This window comes from Sceloporus occidentalis, unplaced genomic scaffold (genome assembly GCF_023333645.1).
Source record: "Sceloporus occidentalis isolate IW3139 unplaced genomic scaffold, rSceOcc1.0.p SCAF_6, whole genome shotgun sequence".
Lineage (NCBI taxonomy): Eukaryota > Metazoa > Chordata > Lepidosauria > Squamata > Phrynosomatidae > Sceloporus > Sceloporus occidentalis.
This window is the reverse complement of record NW_028316986.1, coordinates 7096602-7105057: the sequence shown is the minus strand read 5'-3', so window position 1 is coordinate 7105057 and position 8456 is coordinate 7096602.

The window sequence follows — 8456 nt, the reverse complement described above, 5'->3', positions numbered from 1 at the left end:
GTTTACCTTTGGGTTACCATGATCGATGGTGACCAAGGGCTTATCTACACACACCAAGATGACTTCAGGAGAACCAGTCACACATTTCTCCTTTTCAAACACACCTTTGTCCAATAAATCACAGTATGCATGGCCACACAGATATGGTCACTCTAGGGTTTTCCCCCCATCTCCCCATGTGCGTGAATGTATGCATTTCTGTGGTCCTCTCCCCAGCCTCACACTGATGCTATAGAGCAGTCCACCAATAGCATCCACACAGATACTATTGCACAATTACATGAAGGCACAAATATTTGGATTTTCCACTTAAAACTGAGTCTTTCAGCACACTTGCTTATTTTTCATTACAAGAAACCAAACAGTGTAATCCTAGGCATGCCTGTCAAGCATAGGAATGCAACCTGATATTTTTTTAGTTCTTGGTTTTCGTTGTTGTGTGCCTTCAAGATGTTTCCAATTTATGATGACCCTAAGGCAAACGTATCACAGTTTGTTTTTTTCTTGGCAAGATTTATTTAGAGGAGGTTTGCCCTTGCCTTGCTCTGAGGCTGACAGATGCCCAAGATCAGCCCATGGATTTCATGGCTGAGATGGGATTCAAACCTTAGTTCCCAGAGTTGTAGTCCAAAGCTCAAAGCACTGCACCACATTGCTCATCCAGAAAGAGACTAGTGGTGTCTTTGAATTTCCATTGTGGAAAAGGCCTTGCATTGTGCACTTTGTTGATTTCTATCACTGTGCTTGGCATGTGTGTGTTTGCAGAAAACTATCTGGCTCTTGATGCTGCACAATGGAAACCACTGTCAAAACAATTGTTCTTAACCAGGAGACAAAAGAGACAGACAGTCCCAGAACGGAGAGTTCCATTGGAGCAGAGAAAGAAGTTGATGGCTTTATGTTTTCAGTCAGTGTCCAACTGGGGCTCAAAAAATTGCCGTGGCCTAAAATCATGGCAAAAATGCTCTATACTGTCCCTAGAGGGTGGTGGGGAAAAATCTGTGTTTTTTAAAGTAAAATGTACAGCCCCCCCCCCCCCATCCCCAAAGTTTCCTGGGCGATAATGCACAACACCAACCAGCCATCTCTGGGTTCAGCCTGGTTAATATCTGGATCATCAGGAAGTAGTAGGGGGACTTCAGCCAGGACTAGGAGAGACTCCTGTCTGAAAAACTGGACAGATCTACTGCTAGTCAGAGCTGACAGTACAGGGCTGGATGGAGCAAAGTTCTTCTGACTCAGCATAAGGACTCCTCCAGATGGCGCAAATGTGTGGGGCCTTGTGGTATTTGCAGCTATATTCTCTTAGGTGGCTTCCTGCTAGTGAGACACTCATGCATAAATCATGCCATACGCATGGGTTGAATTATTTGCCATAGTGCAACAGACACATTCTGCTGACAGTGGCAGAAGTGGAGTTGCACATACAGCAACATTGTGCACGAAACAATAACACCCATAATCCACAAAACAGAGATATCTTTACTAGGCCAACCAAAATGCACAAAATACAGGATGCAAGCTTTCAAAGTTCCACTGGCTTCTTCATCAGGCAAAGGTGCTAAAAATCATACAGGAGAGAGAAAAATATGAGGATGCTAGAGTCACAGGCTTACAGTTTGTCCAGTTGTTGTTGCTGTTGTTCTCAGTTAAGATGGTACAGAGGGATCCATGTAGACAGAGACCATTCCTCCCTTTTGACCTTGTGGACTCTGGGAGACAAAGAGTCCTAAAGTCCAGAAAATATCATTTAAACTCCATTAGCAACACAAAAAGTTTGTGAAAAGATGGATATCCCTCCCTACCATCTTAACTGAAAACAACAGTCTGGGACCTTGATATATCACAGGGAATCAGCCCTGGTGATGCTACTGAGATGCTTTGAAATATCAAATCTGACCATGGTAACACATGCTTTAATTCCATCTTGGGTGGATTATTGTAATGGACTTACATGGGGCTGCCTTTGGAGACTTTTGGAATTCAGCCTAAAAATCAAGCAGTGTGCTGGTTTTCTAGGATTTGGGAATGATGGTCTCAGTGAGAGGTAAGGGAACCATGATTTATTCAGTTCTTTATTTTTTAAAAAATAGGGGTCTGGGAGCTTTGGAAGACTCCTGGAGGGAATCGGGGACCCAAAAATGGGATTCTGGGGGCTACATGCAGCCTACAAACGACACTTTCCCTCACCCCTGACTGAAGGTCAATCTACACTATAGAAATAATGCAGTTTGACACCACTTTAAAGGATGTAGCTTCATCTTATGGAATCCTGAGATTTGTAGTTTTACAAGGTCTTAGTTTTCTCTGCCAAGGAGGACTGGTGCCTCACAAATCTTCAGATCCCAGCATTCTGTGGGATGGAGTTATGGTAGTTAAAGTGGTGTCAAACTGCATTAATTTTGCAGTGTAGATGCAGCCATAGTGGATGTGATTGATTGATCGATCGATCGATTGATTTTATTTTATTTACATGCAACTTTTCTCCTTATGCAGGAGCCAAGGTAGCTATGCAACATCATGAAGCTATACAGCCCATCAGAGTGGGCTATATACCAAAGTAACTAAAGATTTTATTTTTAAAAGCCCATTAAGAGTCAGTGGAATCATTATTAGGGTGCGGACTGTGCCAGGTGACACCCTAAGGAAGGGGGTGACACCACTGCTCTCAGACACCAACCATTTGGCAGAAACAGTCTGTGGAATTCATCTGCTTCCCTTTCAAATGCTTTAAAAGATGGTGGGAGTGGGGAGAAGCTCAGAGGGAGAAGAACGGAGAGGCTCCAGATTTTTTTTAAAATTCAAATGTCATTTTTTAAACTTTTTTAAAAATTTAAATTCTTAAATTCTTTTTAAAATTTTCTTTTTAAAAATTACATTTTAACCAAATCGCATACGTAAACACATTTAGGTTGTACCTATGATATTGTCATTTGAAGGTATAATTTTAATTTTGCTAGTTGTTTATGTCACAGCTATTAGCATTACACTCAATGGCATATGGGAATTACGATTTACGAGTAACATTTAGTGCAAAAAAAGCATTGCTAAGGATTCTGTAGGGTGTGAAATGGGAGGAGGTCAATGGGAAGTGTGTGCCATCATGAGTTACCAATCGTGGATGACACCAACCCTAGAGATGCCACTGTTAAGAGCGGGGGCAGTGCTTCCAAGCCTGGCCATGTGGATGACCATCACAGCCGACTGGACTGGCCTGGCTCTCAGACTCAAGCACCCTCATTGCCCTCTAGTGCCCTCTAGTGGCAGTTTCTGGAAAAACCTTGAGTGGGAAGGGTTTTTTTTTGCAATGTAGCTACAGATTTGTAAAAATATGAAATGTCAACCCTAAGAAAAAGAACATGGTCAAGACCAGTTAAAGGATAGTTAAACTATGCATAGCATTAAAACCATTTAAACAGTTTTCAGACTGCTCCTTTCCTTACTGTTTTTAAACCTCAGTTTAAAATGGTCTTATTATCCAAAGCTATTGAAATTTTAGTCAAATACAGTTTATAATCTGGTAAATTTTGATATTTTATATATATATATATATATATATATATATATATATCGGTTTGTTTTATATTGAGTTGTTGTATTTCTAATTAGATAATTTGTTTAGAATTACGTTGCATTAGTTTTATGTTTGTATTACTCCTTCCTTCCTCTCTCTCTCATTCTCTGTGTATTAGATTGTGGCACCTTTGCCAGGGCTGACTGTTTTTAATATTAAAAATTTAAATATTATAACAGCAATACCAACATTTACAATATAGTGATTAAAAATAATAAAATAATAAAACACTATACTCTTCAAAACTCTTGCAGTCGTTCCTCCAAAGCTTGTTCGAACAGAAGTTTTTACCTTTTAACAAAAGGACAACAATAGGGGGAAGCTGGTTTAAATTGCTTTAAAAGGTGTTCCCTTTTCCAGGGGCAGTTATCAAAAAGGCCTTCTCCTACATTCCCATCAAATACATTTTTGAAAGTGGTGAATGAAAAAAAGGATCTACCCTGGGGCTGTGAATATTTATTTCTGGTTTATTACAATGACAGATCACCTTTCTTTGTAATGTACTCGAGGCAGTTCAACATTTAAAATGTTGGCCTGGAATTTGCTTGATGCAACACCAAACAGGGAGGGAAGAGGAAAAATGATCAAACTATGGGCATCTTGAAAACTGTAAGAGGAAGGTCAGAGAATGGGAGGGGTCAGGATGAGTGGGAGGAGCCAAAGGGCTGCCTCTCTCTACCAAACCAACAGAGGGCGACATAGTCCATCAAAGTGTCTTTCTCAATCTCCATTGAGGAACATAGGACCAGATGTTGGCCCAGAATTTTGACTCAGAGACTCCTGTCCCATCAGAACCATGGACAAAAGCTGTTGCTTTTTGCATGTAATGTGCATACTCTTTCGTGGACCTTCCTGTGCCCCTCCCCATATATATATATATATATATATATATATATATATATATATGCCTTCTACTGAGCTACAGAGCTAGCAAAAAATCCATTTCTGGATAACAACTCAACCCTTGTTTCGGACAGCATGGTATAATCTACCTTAGCTATGCAGTGACTTCCTCAGATCAGGTCATTCTGCCTCATTCCTGGTCTGCCAGAGTCTTAAACAAATGGTGACGTGAGGATTTGAACCTGGAACATTCACCATGTATGGCATGCACTCAGCCACTGGGTTGCCACACAGATTACCTGTCCAGCTCCCTATATATATAGCAATAGCAATACATCAATAAGCTTTTGTACAAGGAAGCATTCTCCACCAGCTGCCTTGGATACTATTTGGAGAGAAATAGTCATCCCTGGAGTATATTCATAAATAAATATTACTCAAACATGAGATTCTGATCCCCATCATCTCAGGTGGGTCAAGGAATGTCTTGCTTATTCAATAGGCAACAAAGAGACTAGACACAACTATTGGGTTGGGGAAAAGGGGAATCCCTCATTATATGGAGATAGAGTCAGTCAAGGAAGCCATGGCTGCCATGAGTTTGTAAGATCTGATCAAGGCAATGGAGAAGATCTCTGATTCATAGGGTCACCATAAGTCAATGTTGACATAATAGTGTCAGGATTATGGTCCAGACATGGTCCTGCCATGCTTAATTGCTGTGCTTGGGTATTTGTGTGTAAATGCAGGATGGTGGGTTATGCTATCCTATTGGTGATGCTGAGGAAAAGAAAATATTGTGTATCTGTAGTGGCCTGGGATAATGAGCTACGTGGGCAGCTATGTGGGGAGAAAGTATGTGCTGCAGATACCAAGCCCGTTCTTGTGGGAAGATGTTACATGGTATGGGGAGGAGGGGTGAAAGCAGGGAAGACATGTTTTGAGTTGATGGCAAATTTGCAATAGGTGAATTGCTTGAACTCTAAATATACAGAGTAATCAGAAAAAGACATATCAGTCCTGACAGCAAAACTACGTGCTGTGATCTACTATCCTTACTGAATAAAACTTTACTGAAGGCTTGTGCTCCTGGAGTTAGCCTGAACATTGCAGACAACAATTAATAACATAATCCAGGGATGGAAGAAGGAATTGTCAACAAGAAGGTTTCCACAAACAAATATGCCAACAAAAACCATCTAAGTTCATACCTACACATCATGCCACCCTGCTTTTCCAAACAATAAAGGATTGTTGGGTTTTGAAAATTCATGTGTGGGCAAACAGACCCTAATGTTTCCAAACTGGAACATCATATCTTTATCCTAAAATAACAGAGCATTAACCTAACATTTAAGAACTGCCATTAAAAAAAAAGAGTTTCTCTCAAAAGACCATTTTAAATGCAAAATTGTGGAGGGGAGGAATGTTGGTGGTTTTAAAACAGTCATCTTTCAGACTTCTGAAACCCCCTGCTATGCAAAAAAAGAATAATCACAGAACCCTGCCACTGAAATAACTACTAAACCAATTTGAGCATGTACTGAAGATATATAGTGTAAAAGGCCAACATCCTCAGACTTTGTAGAGATCTCTGCATACTAGCATTGTTCTGTTTTATACACTCATTGTCTAGTGTTGCCTCAGTGCCCCAAAGGCTCCAAATCCTGTCTGATCTTGGAAGCTAAGCAGGGTCAGTACCTGGAAGGCAGACTACCAAGGAATACCAGGTGCTACAGGCTGTATTTAGTGGAAGGCAATGGCAAAACCAACTCTGAGTATTCCTTGCCTAAGAAAACCCTAGAAAATTCATGGGGTCCCCAAAAATCAACAGGAGACTTAAAGGTGCGTTTGATACTTGTAGCAATGAAGCTATGGAGAACATCAAGTGTCCTCCTAAATCAGGCCAAAGGCACATTGAAAATCCAGCATTCTGTTCATACAATCGGCAATCCATAGATGTCTGTCAAGAATTCACAAGCAATTCATGAAGACCAGCACTTTCTTCAACTCACATTCCTCAGCAGCTGATATACATAGACTCTAGAGACCAGGGTTCGAATGTCCTACTTAGCCATGGAAACCTTTTGGGTGACCTTGGGTGAGTCACACACTCTCAGCCCCAGGAAACAGTGTGATAGGTTCTCCTTAGGATTGCTGTAAGTTGGAAACAATTTGAAGCCATACAACAGCAACGAAGTACAGATTTTACTATTTTAATATAAGGCACACCATCCTACTATGTCATTGTATTATACAGGACCTGAGCATCCACAGATTTTGGTATCCATGATGGGACCTGGAACCAGACCCCAGAGGATACCAAGGGTCCAATGTACCTCTGATACAGGCAGTAATACATAGCCATCTCCATGAATCTATCTAATTCCATTTTTAATCCAGCCAAACTAGTTGCCACCACTACCACTTTATTATTGAATGATATTCCACTATAAATTCCACAATTTAATTATTTGCCAGAATCCTGTTGATTTTTTAATCTATTTAAGTACCCTTTCAGAAGCAGATAGACTTTTTTGTCTGATGCAAAATGACTCTATTAAATTTAACTCAAGTAGAGTTGTGCATGCCACTTAGTAGCACACTGCACAAAGTAGCACTTAGTAGCAAACCGCACAAAGACGTTCATCTGCATTGCACACTGATATGCATAGTTATAAATAATAATAATAAAAAAGTTATTGTCCAAGGAAGCAACCTCTCCATGCTCTGATTGAATCCAGCCCACTTGCAACCATGCCATAAAAGGCACAGCAGTGAACCCCCTTGACAAGGTACCTTCAACCTTCCGGAGCCACAGCAGCCAGCAGTGGAAGCCAAAAGGCAAGGAGGACACCCCTCACAGCAAGAGTTTGGTTTGGATCTCTCAGTGAGTCCTGACAGCAGGTGCTCCCATGAAGGAGAAATCATTCAGAAGGCTAGATGAAGAGTTTGGTCTTCTTGTTATTGTTGGGTGCCTTCAAGTCATTTCCGACCTAAGGCAAGCCTGTCATGGGGTTTTCTTGGCAGGATTTGTTCAGAGGATTAGTTCTTCCCCTGAGACTGAGAGTGTGTGACATGCCTAAGGTCACCAGTGGGTTTCACAGCTGAGCTGGGAATCAAACCCTGCTCTCCAGAGTCAGAGTCCAATACTCATACCACTATGCCACCCTGTTATTTATTGTGAGTCTGACAAGTTGATGACAGAGCGTTTGGTTTGGACCCGTTATTTATGGGCAGTCTGATGAGCTGAGGGAAAGTTTTAAAAGAGGGTAGTGCATTTGTGTATTGTCCTGGAACACACCTGTGGCATCCTGACCCAGACGTGCATTCCTAGCATTTCCCTCCCCTCTTGGCCATGTTATTATCCAAGGATCAAGTGAAAAAGGTTTCACGGGCATCTCCCACTCCCTTCCCAGATGGAGTCCTTTTGGTGCCCAGTGCCGGAACTCACCTCCCTCTATATCCGGCTATGCAGTTCCAGAGAGATGAGATGGACAAAGGTGAGCTTAATGGCCCTTGAGATCAGAGATGCTGAGCACACCTTAGAAGAGAAGAATGGGAGATAAAAGATCAAAATAGAGATTGAGGTCTCTGAAGTTGCTCAGAAAGGCAGAAAGACCTGGGCCAAATCTTGCAAGGGAGGAAGGCAGTATTTCAGAAGAGAGAGCAAAGAATAGGATTGGTGGTGCAGAGAAACTTGTGTGCTGGTAGATGAACCCATTGTTAGGCAGGGTAAAACAAAGAAGCAGCTGCAAGGAAAATCAACTCATGTGAACCATGGGGCTGGTAGGAAAAGGCTGCCATTCCAATCTCAAGTTGCACACTTTGAGTTCCATCTTCCAATGACAACAACATGCCTTCCGGGTTTGAAAACTGGATACTTGAAAGTTGGAAGGATGTTACATGTTTTTATAGCCTACTACAGCCATTGATTTCTAAAACTATCCCAACTGAGTGTCCTCCTGATAAGTTGACTACAATTCCCATAGCCTCAGCTATGACTCATGACTCATTACCATATTAATTGAGGAGAAAG